This window comes from Echinops telfairi, unplaced genomic scaffold (genome assembly GCF_000313985.2).
Source record: "Echinops telfairi isolate 266 unplaced genomic scaffold, ASM31398v2 ScPeMD7_15;HRSCAF=58, whole genome shotgun sequence".
Lineage (NCBI taxonomy): Eukaryota > Metazoa > Chordata > Mammalia > Afrosoricida > Tenrecidae > Echinops > Echinops telfairi.
The window spans coordinates 4,827,998-4,853,416 of NW_022103912.1; positions in this window are offsets into that span (position 1 = coordinate 4,827,998).

Consider the following 25,419-nt stretch of genomic DNA (forward strand, 5'->3'; position numbering starts at 1 on the left):
TCACACTATCATGATCCCAATTCTACCTTACAAATCTGGCTAGACCAGAGGATGTACACTGGTACAGATAGGAACTGGAAACACTGGGAATCCAGGGTCGATGATCCCTTCAGCACCAGTGGTGTGAGTGGCAATACCAGGAGGGTTAAGGGACGGTGGTTTGGAAAGGGGGAACAGATTACAAGGATCTACATGTGACCTCCTTCCTGGGGAAAGGACAACAGAAAAGTGGGTGAAGGGAGACATCAGACAGTGCAAGATATGACAAAATAATACTTTATAAATTTTCTAGGGTTCATGAGGGATGGGGGAACGGGGAGGGAGGGACAAAAATGAGGAGCTGATGCCAGGGGCTTAAGTGGAGAGCAAGTGTTTTGAGACTGATGAGGACAATGAATGTACAAATGTGCTTTACACAATCGCTGTATGTATGGATTGTGATAAGAGTTGTATGAGCCCCTAATAAAATGATTAATAAAAAAGAAAATGATGATGGCAACATATGTACAAAGGTGTTTGATACTACTGATGTATGGCTTGTTATAAGAGCTGTAAAGAGCCCCCAATACAAAGATTTATTAAAAAAAGAAAAGAAGTGGAGAAAGAACATTTGCATCATGTGTGATCACCTCTTCCTTCCAGAGTACATGCAAAAACTGCTGATTCTGAAGTTTATCACTTTTTATATGCAAAACCATTGGAAATACTGTCACACCCAACTAAATGAATGTAATGACTGTAAGGGCTTGCGTCTAGATAATTTTTGTGATTCTTAAGAATGAGTGCTTTGCATTTTTGAAGGTGCTTTTCAGTGCTCCATTTTAAATGCTTAAATCAGGGTTTCTTTACAATACACGTAATCCTTGATTATGATGGAATCCCATTCTGAGGATTTCATGTAAGCAAAATACCTTTTTTTTTTAGCTTTCATTATGTGTCTTTTATCAGCATCTTTACAAATGTGTTGTTTATTTGTCCTTGGGAACTGTAACCATTACATATAAATGTTTGCAAGTGGCAATCTGACAATGATAACATAAGCACATTACACATTGCAGCATTATATGTAGTATGTATTATAATAGTAAGATACAAAAGTGCAATTAGTCATAGTATGAATCTGTCATATGTCGGTGACAAACCTGTACTTGAAGTTGCGTGGCTAAACACTCTAGGAGAGACCTTTCATAGGCAGATGTCCAAATCCTTTCCATCGTTCTTGGAAGGAAGAGATAAACTTGGTCTGGATAATGATTCTGACAATAAAATTTTTCTTGTTTCCAAATAGCAACAATTGGCAAAAACCTCCTGGCTCCTGGTTTTAGTGAGAATTTCTGGGTATTACATTTTGTAGAGGCTGGAAACCCCTAAGTCAATGGAAATGTAAGGAAATGGCCTGACAGAGCCTATTTAAATACCACTGTAAGGAAAGAGTCAGTCCATGTGATTTTGCGTTTTTCTGAAATATTTTATTTATTTATTTAAAGTTAACTAATTCAAACTATTATTCTGAAAACACCAAAATCTCCTAGCTCCTCCAACACCTCCTACCCTACAAACTCCGCCAATTCTTATAGCAATATTTTTTTCATAGAATAATTTCTGGAAACTTTAAAACTGTATACAAACAGGTACATATACCAAGGTTCATGTTTCATTAATTTCTGATCAAATTAAGACGTGTAATTATAAAAGATACAATTATATTTTCAAGAATAGCAACTATCATCCTATACTGTCCTTAATTTATTCCTTCAGCAAATGTTTATTCAACATCTATTATGTGCTTGAGGTTGGAACAAGTGGCATATAAACTTCACTGTTTTGAAGGGGGATACCATCAGACTGCATATTCAATAATTGCACATACATACTCACTTATCTTGGTAGGAAACTAACATCCAAAGTTAGCTTTGATGTCTGTCTTAGTTTACCATATACCATATATTATATATATTTTTCTTTTCATGCTGACTTGCACCCCATTTGACAATTTATCCTGGTTTACCTGAGTTCTGAACAATGTTATACCTTGATCTCAGTAACAGGGCTCACGAAGCTGCTGTGGCTTTGCTGTCTCGTGTCCCTCCTATGTACTGATTCAGACGTCTTCCACGTGTTGCTGAGGTAACTCTCCATCGTGGAGACCCTCTGTGTGTAAGAAGAGAGCTCTGGTCTGTAAGATTTTAAATGACTGATTTTTCAGATGGAGATCATCAGATATTTCTTTTGCAGTTCTGCGGGGTACACTCACCCCTCAACTTTTGAGACAGCATTTACAAGGGCCAGCTAAACAAAAGCAGCTCACAGGTTTATTTCAAACAAGACTTAGTAATGTGCCTGCAATCAGCAGATGGCTGCATGTAAGTTATACTTCCCTTCGTCTCATTGGGGTCATTACTAAAGAAAAAAAGGACGGTTTTGGTACCAAAAATGATTTTGAGATGAGGGCTCATATAAAAAGTTTAGCAAAACTCAAGTGGACGTATTCCAAAATCGCTGCAGCTTTGAAGCACATTTACCAGAAAGTTATCCTCCATAAACCAACAGTTTTTAAAAGGGCCCAGGGTTGTACGGAGTGTCAAGAAGCTATCAAACAAGAGAGAGAGGGCATATAGCATAGACAAATGAAGAAACTGTGACTGAAGTCCAGAGACTGGTGGAAGAGCACCACAGAATAACCACTGATATTATGGCTACTGCTATGGGGATTCCACAAAGTTTGGCCTCTTAATTTTAAGTGAACATCTCGGCTCAGCAAGCTTTCGGCTCAATGTGTGCAAAAGAGTTTTGTGAAAATCAGCCACATCCCATAGCTGTTCTACCCACCAGTCTTTTAAGCGATATTGAAGCCAAAAAAGGTGAGTTTAAGGAATAAATCATAACTGGGGACAAATACTTGATTTACTAATACAATGCAGAGAGCAAGTTCCAATCTAAACAGCGGCATCTTCTGGGCCAGTTAAATTCAAAGCAGAGAAGTCAGCTGGGAAGTTTCTGGCAACTCTCTGGGGGGGATCCCCAAGGGGTCACCTTGACAGATTTCCTTGAAAGATGGGAAGATAGAGTTGTCTTATTATGAACAAGTTTCCAGAAAACCAAAAACTGCACTGATTAGAAAAAAATACTATAAAAGATATGCCACAGAGCTTTCCCCCCCCCTCCATCAAAACCCAGTGCCTGCCTGCTCATGCTTTGAGGGCAGCAAGGGAAGGGTACAGGGATGTTGCTGGGAAACTTCACCAATTGCCCCTACAACTGTGATCTTACACTTTCAGATATGTTTTTGTTTCCAAATGTCAAAGACCATTTACAAGGAAGTGTTCATATTCCTGGGGAATGTCAAACCTGCTGTTTGGATGTGTTTTAAATAAAAGAAAATGCATGTATTTGAGGAAAGGTCAGAGTGATGGAACTACTGCACTCAGAAACCTATAGGAATAACTGAATTCTATGCTATGAAAATAATAACACCGTTGTATTAGTCTAGGCACTTTAGAGAAACAAATCCACAGCAACTCATGTATGAGAGTTTTATGTAAAGAAAGTGTGCATCACGAAAACATCCCAACCCAATGCTGCCCAAGCCCACAAGTCCAACATTAACCCATTAACCCAACACCAGTCCACAAAGTCCTCCACCTCACAAAACAGAGGCAATGACGCCGACTGCAGGAGGAAAGCTGAGTCAGTGAACGAATAAGCATCTCAGCACTAGCAGGGGTCTCCACACGGCTGCTCCAGCACCCAGGGCTGCATTGGGATAGGTCCATGTGGCTTCTCCTTGGGGATGTCTTGTAGGAAGTCAATCTTGCAAGCTGAAGCAGGGAACTGCTAAGGCAGCTGCACCCTGGTGCGACCATCACAAAGCAAGAGACCCGAGAACTAGAAAGGCGAGGCTCACCACCCATTTATCCCTCCGCCTTTCAATTAGCCCCACATGTGATTATCGGCCAGGTTGGCACAATTAACTAACTCAACCGTGTATACATAATACTAGTTTAATATCCTATATATGTCAAGAACGTATCCAACTCAACAACAAAAGACAATTCAATATGAAAAATAGGCAAAGGTCTTCAATAACCATTTCCCCAAAGAAGATAAATTTTTAGGTATCACCAAGTTTGTTCTGACTCATAGCAACCCTGTGGACGACAGAGCAAAAGACTGCTCAGTCATGTACCATCCTCACACTTGCTCCTACGCGTGAGCACATTCATTCACCAAGGGCCTTCCCCTCTTTTGCTGCCCCTCCGTTTTACAAAGCATGATGTCCTTCTCCAGGGACTAGTCTCTCCTGACAACATGTCCAAAGTATGTAAAAGGAAGTGTCAAAGTTTGTATCCTTGCCTCTCAGGAGCATTCTGGTGTACTTCTTTCAAAACAGATTACTTTGTCATTTTAGCAGCCCATAAACAAGGTGCCAATAAGAATAGGAAAAAAATGTTCAATATCATTAATAATTATTAAAATGAAAATCAAAACCACAGTGAGATACCATTTAGCACTTACTAAGATGGTTATGAAAATAAGATAAAAAACAAAAAGAATAGGAATGAGAAAAAAGGAAATGCTGGCACGGAAATGCAGGAAATGGATGCCTCATCTACTGCTGGTGGGAAGGGACATGGTGAAGCCACGGTGGGAAACAGTTCAGTAGTTCCCCTAAGAGTTAAACATGGATTACAACATGACCTAGAAACTCCACACCTCCGTAGACACATGAACCATTTAAAGCAAGAAACTAAACAGAAACCTGTACATCAGTGTTCACTGCAGCACTATATACAACACCCAAAAAGGATTTTTTTAAAAGTGTCCACAAACAGAATAATTTTATAAACAACTGTTTTATATTCATAGAAGGAAATAGTATCCAGCCATTAATAGAATAAACACATACAATAGTTGCTATAACACACATGAACCTTGAGCACATTAGACTAAGACAAATAAATCAGGCACAAAAAGAAAAAATAAATATCATCACATTATAGCACTTTTTTGAGTAAAAAGTTCTACGAGTTTATAAACATATTTTGGCTTACCCGTCCACTTCTACCCTTTGTAATAAAAATCCAGCCCAATAACGTTAGAATTAAAGATCCTATTTGTTTTAACCTCTTGAGGTAGTTAGTTTATTGTGCCAACCTGACTGATAAACACATGTGAGATTAATTGAAGGGCAGAGAGATAAATGGCTCAGTGAGCCTCACCTTTCTAGTTCTTGGGTCTCTTGCTTTCTGATGGCCGGACCAGGGTGCAGCTGCCTTAGCCAGTTCCCTGCTTCAGCTGGCAAGGCTCACTTCCTGCAAGACACCCCTGAGGAGAAGCCCGAAGGACCTACCCCGATGCAGCCCTGGGTGCTGGAGCAGCTGGGTGGAGACCCCTGCCAGTGCTGAGATGCTTACACATTCACTGAATTGGCTTTCCGCCTGCAGTCGGCATCATTGCATCAGGTTTGTGAGATGGAGGAGGACTTTGTGGATTGGTGTTGGACATATGGGTTAATGGGTTCGTGTTGGACTTGTGGGCTTGGGCAGCACTGGGTTGGGATGTTTGGTTGATGCGCACTTAACCTTTATATAAAGCTCTCTCTTATACATGAGTTTCTGTGCATTTTTCTCTAAAGTATCCAGACTTACATACCCCTGCACCCAGTTGTGGACTATAGTTTCTCAGATCTTTCTTGACCTTGATACTTTAAAAAGGTACTGGTCAGTTATTTTGAAATATATTTTTCAATGTAGGTTTATGTGATATTTTTTCTTGATTATAATGATGATATGCATTTTTTGCATAAATACTATAGATGCTGTATTGTATTTTTTTCAGTGCATTCTGAATTTTTGAACATTCCACAATTGCATATTTGATGTGACGTATGTGGGGAAAAAACTTCTAACCAAAAGTGAGTTAGGATTGTGATAAGCGCTGTATGAGGCCCCAATAAAATTATTTTTGAAAAAGAAAAAATTAGAATTACTGTAATTTTTCATGTAGCAGGCCCATATGAATAATACACACGCGCACATAATGCACACAGAGTTTATAGGAAAGTAATGCACGATGAGGTTGCACGGATTGCAAATGCCAGGCAGTATGTATGCTCCTTGCATTGAATCAAAGGCTAAACCAGTGAATGAGTTTGAGCAAGACCTCTGTGTGTTCAAGCAACATCCAAAGTGACAATGGTTAAGGGCTCACCATTACAGCTGCACCACAAAAGCACTCTGCCAAAAAGAATTTCTTGGCATTCAACCATTTTAGGAGGTCGCCTGTGATCAGGAACCAAGAGGATTAATGGAATAAGTCTAAATGGTACTGAAGGCATTAGCCAAAACCACGGCTCCAGGGATTGACGGAATACCGATTGCAATATTTCAACAGACTGATGTAGTGTTGGAAGCACTCATTTATGACAAGAAATTTGGAAGGCAGCTACCTGGTCAACTAACTAGAAAAAAATTCATATTTGTAGTCATCGCAAAGAAATGTGTCTCAAAGGATTGTGAAAATGATTGATGCATTTGACCATGTGGATTATAACAAACTATGGATAATATTGGGAAGAATAAGAATTACAGGACACTTGATAGTGATCATGTGGAACTTGTATACAGTGGTTCAAGCAGAGGCAATGGTTCAAACAGACAGACAAACAAACAAACAAACAAACAAACAAACAAACAAACAAAAGGAACACAAAACTACTGCCCTCTAGTCAATTCTGTCTCATCGTGACCCTCTATGGCAGAGTAGAACTGCCCCTTAAGGATTCTGAAGCAGTAAATCCTTACAGGAGAGAAAGCCTCATCTTTTCCCCCAGAAATGGATGGTGGGTTTTGACTACTGGCCTTGAAGTTATAAGCCCAATCTAACACACCACAGACATGGATTAAAATCAAGCACGCATCCAGGTTATGTCCACTCGTTGTGCTTGTTCAATATGCATTCTGTGAAGATAATCTGAGAAGTTAAATTATATGAGGAAGTCTCATTAACAACCTGGGATATGCAGAGGACACAATCCTACTTGCCGAAAGCACAGAGGACTTAAAACACTTACTGATGGGAACAGATTACAAGGATCTACATATAACCTCCTCCCTGGGAGACAGACAGCGGAGAAGTGGGTAAAGGGAGACGTCGGACAGTGTAAGATATGACAAAATAATAATCATTTATAAATTATCAAGGGCTCATGGGGGAGTAGAAAGGGAGGAGGGAGGGGAAAAAATGAGGAGCTGATACCAAGGGCTCAAGTAGAAAGCAAATGTTTTGAGAACGATGAGGAAAACAAATGTACAAAAGTGCTTGACACAATGGGTGGATGGATGGATTGTGATGAGTTGTATGAGTCCCTAATAAAATGATTTTTTTAAAAAGATTTTTTAAAACTTACTGGTGAAGATCAAAGACTACACCCTTCAGTGTGGATTACAACTTGGTGTACAGAAAACAAAAGTCCTTACAACTGAAACCATGGAAATCATCCTGAAAGATGGAGAAGAGATTTAAGTTGTCAGGAGTTGGTTAGACATAGCTTTGATGGTTTTTTGGTCCATTTCTAATCCTTCCTTTCTCTTTGGTGCATATGCTGAATAAAATTTGGATTCTTCTCACTTAACAAAAGTTGAGGATTTTATTTTACTTGGATCCATCATCAATGTTCATGGAAGAAGCAGTCACGAAATCAAGGAATGTATTGCATTGGGAAAATCTACCATATAAAATCTGTTCACAGAGTTAAAGACCATGGACATAACTTTGAGGACTAAAGTAACCTGACCATTATAGTGTTGATTTTAATAAACAATAGGGATTTCAGAGAATTGATGCATTATGGAGTTAGGGAAGAATATTGCAAGTACTGGGAACTCCTAGAAGAAAAAACAAGTGTGTCTTGAGAAAGCAACAGCCAGAATACACCTTAGAAACAGGGCTGGCAAGATAGTCCCACTTACTTTGGACACGTTGTCACAAGAAAGGACATCATACTTGGTAAATTAGAAGGTCAGTGAAAAAGAGAAGGACCGTTGAGATAGTTTATTGTGCCAACCTGGCCGATAAATACATGTGGAGTTAATTGAAAGGTGGAGGGATAAAATGCTTGGTAAGCCTCGCCTTTCTAGTTCTCGGGTCTCTTGCTTTCTGATGATCTGACCAGGGTGCAGCTGCCTAAGCCAGTTCCCTGCTTCAGCTGGAAAGGCTCACTTCCTGTAAGACATCCCTGAGGAGAGGCCACATGGACCTTCCCCGATGCAGCCCTGGGTGCTGGAGCAGCCATGTGGAGACCCCTGCCAGCACTGAGATGCTTACACATTCACTGACTTGGCTTTCCCCCTGCAATCGGCATCATTGCGTGTGTTTTGTGAGATGGAGGAGGAATTTGTGGATTGGTGTTGGACATATGGGTTAATGGGCTGGGCTTAGTTGGACATTAGTTGGACTTGTGGGTTTGGGCAGCACTGGGTTGGGATGTTTTCTTCATGCACACTTAATCTTGATATAAAACTCTCTCTTATACTTGAGTTTCTGTGGATTTGTTTCTCTAAAGTACCCAGACTAACACCACCATCTATGAAATAAGTTAGCACATGACAGCAACAATGGGCTCCTGTAGCAATGGTGATGACACAAGGCAGGTTTCGTTCTGTTGTATGACTCATAGCGTCACTATGAGTCAGAGCCAACTGGTTAGCACCTAACAAGCACAATAAGCACATTTTAAGTATTAAGGCAAACACATGTTATTCTGGCCAGCTTGCTTTACTTCATCTTGTCTTCTCTGAATGGGCATTTCCTCAAATCCGAATACAATGTAGGATCAGGAGGAGGAGGGAAGGGGTGGAAAGGAAAGCTACACTGGCTGCTTTGCCTTTTGATGACTGACACATACCTGAAGCCTATGCAAATATATATGCCCAAATGGTCCATTGCGGGCCACTGTCACCAACTTGCAACACTGGTTTTGTAGAAAAACCTAAAAGTGTTTGCTCAAATTGTGTGATCTATTACCTGGGCAATTTTTTTCAGAAACCTTCTGAGGGTAGCTAAAGTGAGTTTTATTTAATTATCATTTCCCATGATACCAAGTGTGGTATTGTGTCAATAAATCCCTAATGTATATATTTAGTGTAGAACAAAATGAGAGGTGGGGAAAGGAATAAATGGTTGAAAACTGAATGAACTAGGTCTACTTTTGTGTAGATTATGTTTATAGATCATTACAAAATTAATTTTCTTTGGAAGTGTCACTAATAATCAGATAGGTAAAAGTACACCTTCACAAGCCAATCATGAATATGGCAACCCAGTATGATGCCGAGCAAAAAGGAGGCTCACAATCTTCTCAGCTTGCCCTAATGCTCTACTACTTTCGCATGAGGTATCCCGAAATGTGTTCATGAAATCACACGATACAATAGTTTCTCTAATTTGGGCATATTTTTCACTTTCTTATGTTTGAAATATGAGGAAAACAATATAGCATTCTAAAGAAAATGAGTAGAAGCATTGGACTACTCTCAACTTAAGATCTGCAAAATGTGCTAAATTTGCACAACTGTTTCACCTGGTTTAAATAGGGTTGTTATAAAACAAAGTAACCTAAAATATTATCATTGATAATTCATCTCCTACTGGGTCAGTCACTGTGAAGCCCTGGCTGATGTGATCTATCACGTAGTGACATTGTCAGCTGCACAGCACACAGCCTGTCAGCTAGTGTGAGTTCATTCATCCCAGGAACTGTAGCCAAATGACTAAAAAACCTAATTACCGTACTCACTCAAGCAGATCTCTCTTACATAGACATTTCTTTACAAAATGATGGCTTTTCTAAAGTCAACTCGAATTGCAAATGCATTGCACTTTTCCATGCTGGAGAAAGAATTCATTATCTCCCTTTGATGTCATATTGTCACACATGTTGAAGCTAATGACCAGGCCTATTGCCATCGAATCAATTCCAACCTGTACAATGACTCTCTGTGTTCCAGAGCGGTACTGTACTATTTAGAATTTTTAAAGGCTAAACTTTCACAACTCGCTTCCCAAGTTTTTCTTCTAAGGCAACTCTGTGATTTTGAACAAACACACTTTGGCTTAGTGGTGAACTTTTTAATCTATCGGTGCCACCTGGAAAACACCAGAAGCTAACTAGTGTAGTGATTGTAGGTCAGTTGATCCTATTGGGAGAGCTAGTGTGTTCCTGTGATGCTGAAGCTACATCAGTGGTATTTCAAATGCTGGCAGGGTCACTAACCCAAATAAACAAGTGTCCATGGAGCTTACAGACAAAGACCAGACAATGAAAAGGCTCGGCTCCCCACTTCAGAGGAAGGAGCCGCTGACGACCTATGCACAGCTTCCAAGCATTGCAGGAGCGAACACCTAATGAATGGAAGTAGACCAGTATCAGGGGTAGTGCTGGAAGTTGGGCCCCTCGGACTGAGGTCCTAAGAAATGTGACCTCCAGCAAAAAGAGCTGATTTCCTTGAGTGGAGTTGATCATGGCAATGTGAATTGGGTAAAGCCTGTGGGAGGAGAATCTTTGGGAATCTTCTCTTCTTTTTAATTTTTATTTATTTATTTTTAAGAGAGTGAGGCTGTGAGAGAGTGAGAGTGAGGCAGTGAGAGAGTGAGAGTGAGGCAGTGAGTGAGAGTGAGGCAGTGAGAGAGTGAAACAGTGAGTGAGTGAGACAGTGAGAGTCAGTGAATGAGAAAGTGAGTGAATGAGACAGTGAGGCAGTGAATGAGACAGTAAGAGAGTGAGGCAGTGAGAGAGTGAGAGTGGGGCAGTGTGTGAGTGAGGCAGGGAGTGAATGAGACAGTGAGTGAATGAGGCAGTGAGTGAGTGAGAGAGTGAGACAGAGAGTGAGAGAGTGAGCTACTGAGTGAGGCAGTGAGAGGGTGAGGCAGTGAGTGAGTCGGGAATCTTCTCTTGCTGATGGGTTCAACTCAAGGTAAAGAGAAACAGTGGCAAAAATCTGCTAACGGTTCGAACTTGGTGGAAGGGTGGTAGTGAAATATCAGTCTATAAAAACTAGAAATCATTAAAAAATGAAATAGAATGCTTAAAGATTGATATTCTAGACATTAGGGAGCTGAAATGGACTGCCAATTGCAATTAGAAAATCACGTGAATTACTTTGCTGAGAATAACACAATTAAAAGGAATCGTGTGGTGTTCGCTGTCAAAAAAACCCCAATGGTTGCGACAATTCATTTACAAGGAGTTGCCAGAGGTTACTGGATTCAGAAGTGAACATGGAACAAGGGCTATCTTGCTGATTTCAGAGAGATCTTGGCTGAAAGCAGAGAATACCAGAAAGTTATGTACTTGTGTTTCATTGATTATGCAAAGACATTCAAATACCATAAAGTTAAGTACTCGTGTTTCATCGACTACGCAAAGGCATAACAAACTGTGGATAAAGTTGAGATGACTGAAAATTCCAGAACACTTAATAGTGCTCATGGTGATCTTGTATTCAAATCAAGAGGCAGTCATGAGAACTTAATAAAGGAATACTCTGTACTTTAAAATCAGGAAATGTGTACAAAAAGGTGGTATACTTTCCGCACATTTAATAAATTGTAAATTGATAAATGCGGGTAAATTGGGTAAATCTGTAAATTGATAACTGTGCTGAGTAAATTAACTGAGAAACTGGATTATAAGGAGAAAAATGGGTTCGTGGGGGAAGGTGGGTAGTGGAGGGAGGGGGAAGAGATGGGGAGCAGATATCAGGGGCTCAAGTGGGAAGAGAATGGTTTGAAAATGATGATGGCGGCATATGTGCAAATGTGCTTGACACACTGGATGAATGTATGGATTGTAGTAAGAGATGTAAGAGTCCCCAATGAAAGTATTTTTTTTAAAGGGGGTATGGAAGGTAAGGTTGGAGGGAAATGGGGAGCTAATAAAATGTTCTGGAATGGATTGTCTTGATGATTATACAACTCTTTTAAATATGTCTGAACTATGGAAATGTATGATATGCGAATCATATGTCAATAAAACTATTTTTTTCAAAAAGAAAAACGAGGCATTAGAATACGCAGATGACACAACCTTGCTTGCGGAAAGCGAGGAAAACTTGAAGCCCTCGCTGATGAAGGTCAAGGACGGTATGTTTCAGTATGGATTACAAATCAGCGTCAAGAAGACCGAAATCCTCACAAGCACACCAGTAGGTAGCATCATGCAAAAGGGAGCAAAGGTTCAAATTGTCAAGGATTTTGTCTGACTTGGATCCACATGTGTATGGAAGCAGCAATGAGGAGCTCAAAAGACGACTTGCATTGGGTAAATTGGCTGCCCAAGACTCAACATGTTGCCAAGAGAGACCCATCCCTGGAGAAGGACATCATGTTTGGGAAAGTAAATGCGCAGTGAAGAAAAGGAAGCTCTTCTAGGAGCTGGACTGACGCAGTGGCTGCAGCAATCTGCTCTAGCGTGGGAACAACTGTGAGGATGCTGCGGGACCGGGCAGTGTTTATCTCTGCTGTGCATCAGGTTGCTATGGGTCAGAACAAACTAGATGGCACTTCACAACCACCACAAAGTGATTTCTGGGAAAGAGCGCCTTATCATTCCGATAATGGTTTCTTCTTTGTTTCTTTTTCTCTCCAAGTCTTCCTTGGCTTTTCAGATCTACATGCTTTGTCTGAATACATATTAGTATACATTTCACTGCTTATTTTTCAACTTGAGTGAAATAAAACCAAATTGGGAATGGTATTATAATTTTATGTTTATCAATAAAATTCACATTTGTCGCATTGTAAATAAGCGGTGTTGAGAATTGACTACAATTGTCTTTCTATTTTAAAGAGCATGGAATCTGTGAGCAGGACAGGTAGCTTTAGTGGGGAGGGCACAACAATAGCATTAAACTCAGGCTGCCATGTTTGTTCAGCATGCTCCAGTGCAAACGGTTACAGTTCTTGGCTACTAAATGGAAGATTAAAGATTTAAGTCTACCCTCCGATGTCTCAGAAGAGAGGCCTGGTGATCTACTTCTCAAAAAAGTTCTACCCACAGGTCAGAACTGACTCCATGGCAGTTAGTTTCGGGTTTTGATATGTAAGTGAAAGGGAAAACAATGCCAATGGCACCAGGGTGTCAGGAAGTAAAACAATCTGAGACTTTTACATTTGATCTTTGATTTGATCCCAATATGGTATAATATGCTTGAGCATGCATGATAATACCTGGCACTTAATACTTTTTAATGAAGAGATGAATGCTTTTTTGTATCTTGTTTCCTCAGCACGAGTAACTTAAAATGAAATTACACATTATATACGCGAAAAGGTAAAGGTAACTTATTCTCTAAGTTTCAATTGTTGACAACATTGTAATCTGTTCTGGAAAGCCCCTAAATGTAACTTTCTAGTGTACATTCAGTCTCCTAAACAAAATCCCACGTGGATTGTGATTGACCAGAAAATTTCCTTAATAACCATCTGTCATACAACATATTTCCTACCCCATCTGCTGTGAAATGAGCATGAAATGAGAATAGAAAAAATGTATTCCTGTAGCTTTGCTCAGTAACTAGCTTCGAAATAAAGGCTGTAAGCGCAGCAGACATGATGAATTAATGCCAGAAAGCAACAAGATCCAACTGCAGAAAAAATAGTAATAAAGTTTCAAATGAAAGTATTGTCAGAAACAGGATGAAATAAACCCATAGTCCTCTGCTTCAGTAAAAATATCAGAAAATCTGCATTTTATTTTAGTGTATTTGATCTAGTTTAACTTCATTTTGTAAACTTTACAATATTTGATCTCTTCCTATAAGAGGCTCAACACCAGTAAAATAACCAGTTCTATAGGAACAATATGGATTTTAAAAGAGTCTCTCAAACTTTCCCTTGAGTGAAGAATAGGTAAAAGGTTGAAGGTTTCAACCAACAAAGCATCATAATAAAATGTTCAGGAAGTGGAGTTAGAAACTAAACGGAAAGAACATGCTCAACTCTTTTCAAGCAGACTAGACTGAAAAGAATGTCAAGCCTCGAGTTACAATATTTAAACATCCTATGGGTACAATTATGGTGTTGGCAAAAAATATTTGAAGTACCAAAGACTTCCAGAAGAACAAACACATCTGTCTTGGAAGAAGTGCAGCAAGAATGCTCTTTAGAGGTGGTGCTGACCAACCCAGGGACAGGGAACAACAAGTGAACCACAATCAGTGGCAAGGAGGGTGTGAGAGGCCTGGTAGGGATTCAGCAAGGGCAATGTAACTGAGAGAAATCAAGGCAGAGCATGATAGTTGGACAAGAGGAAAGTAAAAGGAAATAGGGGGAAGAACTAGGTGACAAAGGGTATTTATAGAGGTTTTAAGACTGGAATGTACATATGTAAATATATTTATATGAGTGTGGGGAAACAGGTCTACGTACATATATTTACAGGTTTATTATTAAGGCAGCAAATGGACATTGAGCCTCCACTCAAGCACTTACCCAATGGAAGAACACGTTGTTCTATTAAACTGGCATTCCAGGATGCACACCTTCCTGACATGATTGCTGAAGAAAAATGTGAACATAATCAAATGTGGCGAAGAAAGCTTATGGTGCCCGGCTACCAAAAGATATAGCATCTGAGGTCTTAAAGGTTTGAAGACAAGCAAGCGGCCATCTAGCTGAGAAGCATCAAAGCCCACATGGAAGAAGCACACCAGCCTGTGTGACCACGAGCTGTTGAAGGAATCAGGTATCAAGCATCAAAGAACAAAAAATCATATCATTGTAAAGGTGGGTGAGTGCAGAGTGGAGACTCAAAGCCCATCGGTAGGCAACTGGACACCCCCTACTGAAGGGTTGTGGGGGGGAGATGAGCCAATCAGGGTGCAGGGTAGCAACGATGAAACATATAACTTTCCTCTAGTTCTTAAATGCTCCCTCCCCCCCCCCAACTATCATCATCCTAATTCTACCTTACAAATCTAGCTAGACCAGAGGACGTACATATTGGTACAGATAGCACCTGGAAACACAGGGAATCCAGGATAGATAACTCCTTCAGGACCAGTGGTAAGAAGGACGATGCCTGGAGGGTGGAGGGAGTGTGGGGTAGAAACGGGGAACTGATTACAAGAATCTACATATAGTCTCCTCCCTGAGGGGTGGCCAGCAGAGAAGAGGGCAGGGGAGACGTCGGACAGGGTAACTTATGACAAAACTATAATAATTTATGAATTATGAAGGGTTCATGAAGGAGGGGGGAGTGGGGAGAGAGGGGGGAAATGAGCAGCTGATATTAAGGACAATGTAGAAGGCAAATGTTTTGAGAATGATGAGAGCAACAAATGTACATATGTGCTTGACACAATGGATGTATGTGTGGATTGTGATAAGAATTGTACGAGCTCGCAATAAAATCATTAAAAAAAAAAAGAATGCTCCATAGAAGCAAGGATATGAGACTTCATCTAAAGCCTTTGGAGATGTTCTCAGGAGAGGGTTAGTCCCTGTGAAAGGATTGTCATACTTGAGAAAGCAGAGGGTCAATGACAACGAGGAAGAATCCTCCATGAGATACACAACAACTGTACCAATGGACTTTAATATAATGATTGTGAGGATGACACAGGATTGAGGAATGTTGTGTGCTGCTACATATAGTGTTATTATGGGTCTGAACTGTCTTGAAGGCACTTAACAGCAAGAATAATAACACGGGCAAAATAAAGAGTCATTCAGGACAACGGGAGGAACACACACTATAAGAGAAATGACTGAGTAACATGTAACTATTTCAGCAGGTAGTATATGATCAAAATTCAGTGCCACTGGTGTTGAAGGAAGAAGATCAAACTGCACTAAAGATATCGACTATAACCAAGGCTCCAAGAATAGATGACATACCAATTCAGCTGTTTTAACTAGTGGACAGAATACCGGAAGTGTTCATTTGTTAATGCCAAGCAAATTGGAAGATTGCTACTTGGTCAATTTACTATAAAAGATCCTTATTTGTACTCGTTCTAAAGAAAGGTAATCCAACAGAAAGTAACAATTGGCAAACAATATCATTAAAATCACACACAAGTAAAATTTTGTTAAAGATAATTTAAAAATGGCTGCAGCTCTATATTGACAAGGAAGTTGGAAACAGAGCAATATTTGGAAAATATGGCATTGGCAAGAGGTACAAGGTAGGGGACATATGAACAAATTTTGCAAGACAGTCAAGTTCTTCATTGCAAATACCCTTTTTCAGCAACGTAAACAGCAACTACACATATGGACCTTACCAGAAGAAACATATCAAATCAAATTGATTACATCTGTGGTAAGAAATGATGGCGAAGCTCAATACCACCAGCCAAAATGACATCAGGAGTAAACTCTGAAATACAGCATCTCTTGGTAATATATAAGTTTGGGCTGAAATGGAAGAATATTGAAACAATTCCACCGTAGTCAATATATGAACCTAAGCGTATCACTACTAATTTTTTGGAATACCTCAAGAAAATATTTGATACATTTAAGTCTAATGACAGAACACGTAAATATAATGACAGACAACTGGAAGCGCTGTGAGATGACACCAAGCACATCATACACGCAGAAAGCAAAATATTTTTAAAAGATAGGAAAATTAGAAAAGGCCAAATTTGATGTCAAAAGAGACTGTAAAGCTTTCTTTTCAAGATAGAGTATCTAAAGTAAATGGAAGAAAAGATGAAGCAAAAGAACTGAAGAGAACATTTCAACTGGCAATGCAAGAAGACAAAATGAAGCACTATATAATAAAATGTGCACAAACTTGGAATTAGAAACCACAAATGTAGAACACAAACTGTTTATTTCAATCTGAAAGAAATTAAGAAAAACATCAGTCTTGGACTTCAGTGTTTAAGGACTGTTGGCAAAATATTGAATGATACAGGAAGATGGAAGGAATATACAGAATCACTACACCTAAAGTAATTCATCAATATTCAATAATTTCAAGGAGTAGAAATGATGGAGAACCAATGGTACGGAAGGAAGAAGTGCACGCTGGATCGAGGGCACGAGTGAAGAACAAAGTTCCAGGAATATCAATTGGAGTGTTTCAACAAGCTGATGAAATATTGGAAGCACTCACTCACCTATATCAACACAATTGAATGACAACTACCTGGCCAATTGACTGGAGGAGATCCATATATGTTCTCTTTCCATAGGCAGATGGTCCAAGACAATATAGAAATTATCTAACAATATCATTAACATCACATGCAATTACATATTTCTGAATATATTTGATAATTCAAAATAAATAGTGGCGGTAATTGAGAGCTGCCAGAAATACAAGCAATATTCAGAAAAAGGTACTAAGCAAAGGACACCATTGCTGAAATCAGACAGATTTTGGATGGAAGTAGAAAATACCACAATGATATTTACTTTGAGTTTATTGATTATGCAAAGACATTTGACTGTGGGGATCATAACAAACTATGGATAACACTAAAAGGAATGGGAATTAAAGAACTCTTAATTGTACTATGTTGATAGACAAATAAGTAGTTATGCCAAAAGATCTAAGGAATGCTATATGATCTAAAATCAGGAAAGGTGCACATCAGAGTTGTATCCTTTCACCATATTATTCGATCTGTATTGAATGATTTGCTCTGATTATGAGCAAATAATCAGAGAAGCTGAGATATAGTAACAAGAAAGTAGCATAAGTATTAGAGGAAGACTTGCTACAACCTGTCATATTCAGATAACACAAGCAGATAACATTCAAATATAATATATTCAGATAACACAATTGTCCTTGGTGAGAGTCAGAAGAACTTGAAGCAAATACAGAAGAAAATGAAGCATAACTCAGTGTAATGGAAACAAAAATATTCACAACTGGACCAATAGCATCAGAAACAGGAGAGAAGACTGAGATGCCAAGGCTTTTACTTGACCTGGGTCAACAATCAATGATACTGAAGGAAGAAGTTCAAGTTGTACTGGAAGCATTAGCCAAAAACAAGGCTCCAGGAATTGATGGGTTATCAAATGAAGTGCTTCAATAAGACTATGAAGCACTGGAAACACTCATCTATGCCAGAGAATTTGGAAGACGGCTACTTGACCAACTGAGTCACAGATCCATATTTGTACCCATTGTAGTTAAAGGTGATACAACAGAATGCTCAAACTATAGAACAATAGCATTGATATCACAAGCAAGTAAATTTTTGCTGAAGATCATCCAACAAGAATGGCAGCAGTATAAGTAACAAGGAGCTGCTAGGGGCTCAGACTGAATTCAGAAGAAGACATGGATCAAGGATTATCACTGCTGATGAGATGGATCTTGGCTGATGTGGGGGTGGGAGGGGAGTTGTTTGCTCCTTAGGCAAACAGGACAGGACAGGACTCTCCATGGTTCAAGGTCTGTGGGAAATGCTGATGAGTCAACTGTGGGAGTCGATTAGCAGTGCTGGTCAGTTCATTTTTTAAAGTTTTTTTTTCACACTGTAAATTCAACTTGAGCAACAACGACAAAAAAGCAAAAACCAACATTTCACTATCATATTTATGGGTATTAATCTAACATTTTTTCATCGACATTTTCTTGGCCTTTCAAGTATACCACGCTATTACTCTGGCTACCCAGATGCCTATACAACCTGAAATACTGTATCTCTCAATCGGTTCATTCATTTCTTTAACAACAGTAATCTAAATAATCTTCTTAGTCTGAGAAGCATTTGCCTCCAAACGTGAAGTTTTAATAGTAGGGTTAACAAATATCGTTGTAGAGTTAGCTAATATTTAATGAATCAACAGATGTCTACCTCCTTATCACGCATTTGAAAGACTGATTCTCATTAAAGCCTAAGCAAGAAAGGAAGGAATTGAAGCGCCTGAAGGTATGTAGGTTCAAGTCAACCCCTTAACCATTACGACTTTCTTCAGAGAGATACTAATAAAAGTATTACTTAGACTTGTCAAAAGTAAAATATCGGTTAAAGTCCTATATATCTCCATAGCATATCTTTTTCAGTTAGAATTTCAAGATGCCTCAAAATTATAGAAGAACTTTTCAACTTCCATGATCATACCCTGATAATTGTATTCTTAATCAGCTCTTGAATTTTCTACATTATTTCCCTTACATTTACCACTAAGCTTACCCACACTAATACCATAGATGCTCACGAAGTCAAGACCATTAGAATTATTTTACCTGCAATCATGCTAATCTTAATTTCCTTGCCATATCTACTCATGCTTTATATAATAGATGAGATTCATAACCCTGCACTCACTGTAAAAACCATAGGACATCAATGTTATTGAAGTTATGAACACACTGACTATATAGACTTACATTGTGATTCCTACATAATCCCTTCTGACAACCTTAAACCCTGGAAACTTCGATTATTAGAGGCGGATAATTGAGTCATTCTGCCCATAAAACATCCTATTCAAATATTAATCTCATCAGAAGACACCTTACACTCATGAGCAGTTCCATCTCTAGGTCTGAAAACTGACATGATTTCAGGCTGTCTAAATCAAGCTACTCTTACATTTACATGCCCAGGCCTATTCTATGGATAATTCTCTGAAATTTGTGGTTAAAGCAAGACTTTTATACCCATCATTCTAGAAACAGTTCCCTTAAAACACTTTGAAAACTGTTCAGCCTCTATACTTTAAATTATTAAGAAGCTAATTTAGCGTTAACCTTTTAAGTTAAGAGAGATTTTCCCAGTCGGTGACAATATGCCACAACGAGATACTACCTTGTTTCCCCGAAAGTAAGACATCCCCTGAAAATAAGACCTACTTACAGTTTTGCTTCTTGCTGAAATATAAGGCATCCTCTCGAAAATAAGACCTCCCCAAAAATGAGGCCCCCCTGAAGCTACCATAACTCTGGACTTTAGACCGTAGCGGTGGGCACTGCTGTGCAGCTCACCGTTGGCTGCAGTGCAGCCAGAGCAGACCGGAAGTGTGAAGTCTCTTTTAGTATTTTTATTGCATTTCCAAGTTTATTATTTTCATTGTCTAATTGTTTAATTAATAACTATGTAGTTGCCCTCCAACAATGAATTATTCAACTAATCTTAAATAATATCTATTCACAGCTTGAAAGGACAGACATGATTTCTTATACTTATTTCTCTTATTCTATTTATTGGGTCAACAAACCTCTTGGGTCTCCTTCCTCATACATTTACTCCCACAATTCAATTTTCCCTTAATTTAGGAATGACTACCCCACTATGAGCTGGAGCAGTAGTACTAGGATTCCATCATAAGACTAAAACTTCATTAGCCCTCTTCTTAAATCAAGGAACACCTATTCCACTAATCCCTATATTAATTGTAATCAAAACAATTAGCCTATTTATTCAACCCATAGCTTTAGCTGTTTGCTTAACCACCTGTGTTACAGCTGGCCACCTATTAATTCATTTAATTGGTGGGGCGACCTTTGTATTAATATTTATTAGTACTACTAATGCCTATTACTTTACTATTTTGCTTCCTCTTACAATTCAAGAGTTTGCTGTTGCCTTAATTCAAGCATATGTATTTACCCTTCTAGTTAGTCTTTATCTATGTGACAACACGTAATGACCCACCAAATTCATGCTTACCACAGAGTTAACCCAAGCCCATGACCCCTGATAGGAGCCCTTTCAGCACTTCTAATGACATTGTGACTCACCACTTGATTCCATTTTAATTCCATATAACTTCTACTCATTGGTTTCACTGCTAACACATTCACTATATACAAAAGATGATGAGGTGTAATATGAGACAGAACCTTTCAAGGCCATCATACACCTATTGATCAAAAAGGCCTACCCTATGGCATAATCCTATTTATTATTTCAGAAGTCTTTTTCTTTGCTGTTTCTTTCTGAGCCATTTATCACTTTAGCCTAGCCTCTACACCAGAATGAGGTGGGTGCTGACCTCCCACAGACATTTCACCTCTAAAGCCATTAGAAGTCCCCCTTCTTATACTTCCCCTTTATCAGCTTCTGCAGTCACTGTTACCTGAGCTTACCACAGCCTAATAGAAGGGAATCATAAACAAACGATTCAAGCTCTGTCCATTACAATTCTACTCGGCCTCCATTTTACTTTGCCTTAAGCTTCAGAATGCTATGAAACATCTCTTACAATTTCTGATGGTATCTACAACTCTACCTTTTTTTTATTGCAACTGAATTCCACGGACTCCACTTCATTACTGGTTCAACATTCTTTTTTTTTTTTTAACATTTTATTAGGGGCTCATACAACTGTTATCCCAATCCATACACACATCAATTGTGTAAAGCGCATTTGTACATCGTTTCTCAAAACATTTTCTCTCCATTTAAACCCCTGACATTAGGTCCTCATTTTCCCCCTCCCTCCCCGCTCCCCCCTCCCTCATGAGCCCTTGATAGTTTATAAATGGGTATTTTGTCATATCTTGCCCTGTCCGACGTCTCCCTTCATCCACTTTTCAGTTGTCTGTCCCCCAGGGAGGAGGTCACACACAGTTCCATGTAATCGGTTCCCTCTTCCCTACCCATTCTCCCTTTACCCTCCCTGTTGGTTCAACATTCTTTATTGTTTGTCTTTTCTGTCAATTATTATTATACTTCACCTCAAAACACCACTTCACCTTTGAATCCGCTGCTTGGGTCTGACATTTCATTGACGTAGTTTGATTGTTCCTTTAGGTCTCAATCTATTGATGAGGCTCTTTTTTTTTTTTTTTTTAGTATAATTAGTGCAGTTGACTTTCAATCAATTCACTCTGGTATAAACCTGGAAAAGAATAATTAGCCGTATAGCTACCCTTTTCATTAACTCTTTCTTGGGCGCCCCTCCTTGTCTTAATTGCATTTTGGCTTCCTCGACTTAATGTTTATGTAGAAAAACTAGCCTTTATGAATGCAGGTTTGACGCAGTTGGTTCGGCTCGTCTTCCTTTCTTCTTAAAAAAAAATTAATCACGATTACATTTCTTTTGTTTGATCTAGAAATTGCTTTTCTTCCCCTTTCTTGAGCTTATCTAACTGAAAACCTCAAACTCATACTAATAATAGCCTTGTTTTTAGTTTCCCTTTTAGCCCTTGGACTTGCTTATGATGAATAAACTCAGAAGGGACTAGAATGAATTAAAAATGGTAATTAGTTTAATAAAAATAAATGATTTTGACTCATTAGATTATGAATAGCCTCATAATTACCAACATGTCTACCATCTATATCAACATCTTTTTGACTTTTATTATATCCCTATTAGGTTTATTAATCTATCGCTCACATCTAATATCTACACGTTCGTACTTGAAGGAATAATACTTTCATTATTTATTCTTAACTCAAGTGTGTGTTAACCCTTCATTTGAGTCTCTACACAAAACTTCTTATTATCCTCCTAGTACCTGCAGCATGTGAAGCTGCACTAGGCTTACACTTTTAGTTATAGTTTCTAATACCTATGGATTAGATTATGTTCAAAACTTAAATCTTCTACAATGTTAAAACTTATTTTTCCTACTTTTATATTAATTCCCTTGACATGACTATCCATAAACAAGACAATATGATTCAACATTTCACTTCACAGCTTTCTCATTAACCTAGTTAGCCTTTTTCTTTTTAATGAAACTTCTGATACTGGCCTAAATATGTCAATCTTATTCTTCTCTAACCCCCTGTCACACCCCTCTTTTAATTCTCACAACATGACTTTTACCACTTATGCTCTTAGCCAGCCAATTTCACTTTATAAAAGAACCTCTAGTCCAAAAAAGGTCTGTATTTCTGTAGTTACATAATATGTTCTCAATTTGATATTTATGAGTGAAGAGGTGGAATTTAGCCTGTCAATAAAGTTGCAGCTTGATGACCTTCTTTGAAGGTGCTAAGGAGATAAATAGCTCGCTGGCGGTGGGACACATGCTCACTTCCTGGGAGACATTGCAACTCACAAGACACATGGAGCTATACTAGAGCCCTGGAGCTGAAGGAGCCATGTGGAGACCCCGGCCAGTACTGAGATGCCTCTACCGCCACTGGATCCACATTACTTATCACCCACTGGCCTGAGATCATCCTGCATTCGACATCATTGCATGTGTTTTGTGAGTCTGAAGAGGAATTCATGGATTGATAACAGACATGTGGGCTAATACTGGACTGATGGTCTTAATCTGTAATGAGCTGGGATGTTTTCTCAATATTCAGTTGCTCTTACATATAAAGTGCTTTCTTATACACATGACTCTTCCTTGATTTGTTTCTCTATTCCATCCAGACACACAATTTCTCTAATAATTTTCTTACAATTTCTTTCTCATTATAACTTTTTCTTCTAATGAATTAATCTTAGTGTATATTGTATTTAAAGCCACATTAATTCCTACACTGATTATTATTACTCATTGAGGTAACCAAACCAAACGATTAAATGCTGGCCTCTATTTTCTATTTTTGAGTTTGAGTATTTTATTTATTTTTTATTTAATCTTTTTATTGGGATCTCTTACAGCTCTTATAACAATCCATCCATCCATATTGTCAAGCATATTTGTACATAAGTTGCCATCATCATTTTCAAAGCATTCTCTTTCTACTTGAGCCCTTGGTATCAGCTCCTCAGCTCACTACTCTTATTACTAGCTTTAATTCATATCCAAAATATTTTAAGTTCACTTAATTCAATATCATATTCAGTTCCTTCTATCATTATGATCATCTAAATTTTTATGACTAACCTGTATAGTAGCATTTATAGTTAAAATACCACTATATGGCCTTCATCTATGATTACCAAATGCCCATAAAGAAGCCCCTATTTCAGGCTCAATAGTCCGTGCAGCAATCTTTCTAAAACTGGGAGGTTATGGGATACTACGAATTACTATTCTTCTTGACCCAATAACCCAATCCATAGCATACTCTTTCATAATACTTTCTCTTTGAGGAATAATTATAACTAGTTCAATTTGCTTACGACAGACATCTAAAATCCCTATTGCATACAAATCTGTTAATAATACAGCTCTAACTATTGTAGCAATTTTAATTCAAACACCCTGAAACTTCATAGGAGCTACCACCCTAATAATTGCTCATGGTTTAATCTCTTCCATATTATTCTCTCTTGCCAATACAAACTATGAAGGGCTCCATAGTCATACAATAATCTTAGCCCGAGGGTTACAAACACTTCTCCCTCTAACAGCTACTTGATGAATTTTAGCTAGCCTAACCAATTTAGCTCTACCACACACACACACACACACACACACACACACACACACACAATTAATGTAATTGGTGAGCTATTTATCAGTTCATCTTCCTTCTCCTGATCAAACATAACTATATTACTGATGGGCCTTAATAAACGTATTACTGCCTTATATTCTCTTTATATGTTTATTATACCACAATGAGGAAACCTCTCTTATCATATTAACTTTATTCCCCCTTCTTTTGCTCGAGAGAACACATTAATAACTATGCACATTATTCCTATTTTACTTCTATCTCTTAACCCTAAAATCATTATAGGATTCAAATACTGTAAATATAGATTTAACAAAATGCCAGATTGTGAATCTAGCAACAGGAAATATCTCCTTATTTGCCAAGAACAATGTGCTATTTCTTCATTCCATATATAAAAAAATATAGGTTTCTTACTTTTAAAGGACAGTAGTAATCCATTTGTCTTAGGAAACAAAAAATTGGTACAACTCCAAATAAAAGTAATAAATGTATTCTCTGCCTTAACCCTTGTTATGCTTACTATTTTAACTATTCCAATTTTTATAACAACACTTAATATCTATAATTCACATTCTTATCCAACCTATGTAAAAATAACTATTTGCTGTGCATTATTACCAGGTTAATTCCAGCGCCAATATTTATTTCATGAAACAATGAAGCTATTATTTCTAACTGACACTGAATAACTATTTAAATCTTAACCTTACTCTAAGCCTCAAACTCGATTATTTTTCTCTATTTTTTTCCCTGTTGCCCTCTTTGTAACTTGGCCAATCATGGAATTTTCAATCTGATATATACACTCAGATTCATGTGTTCACTGATTCTTAAATATCTCCTCTTATTCTTAATTACTATAATAATTTTAGTAACCGCTAACAATTGGTTTCAACTTTGTGAGTATACCCTGTTTCCCTGAAAGTAAGACAACCTCCCAAAATAAGACCTACGTATAGTTTTGCTTCTTGCTGAAATATAAGGCACCCCCTGAAAATAAGACCTCCCCGAAAATAAGCCCCCCCCCCAGCTACCATAACTCTGGACTCTGGACCATAGCAATGGGCTCTGCCACGCAGCTCACTGTTGGCAGCAGCACAGCTGGAGCAGACAGAAGTGC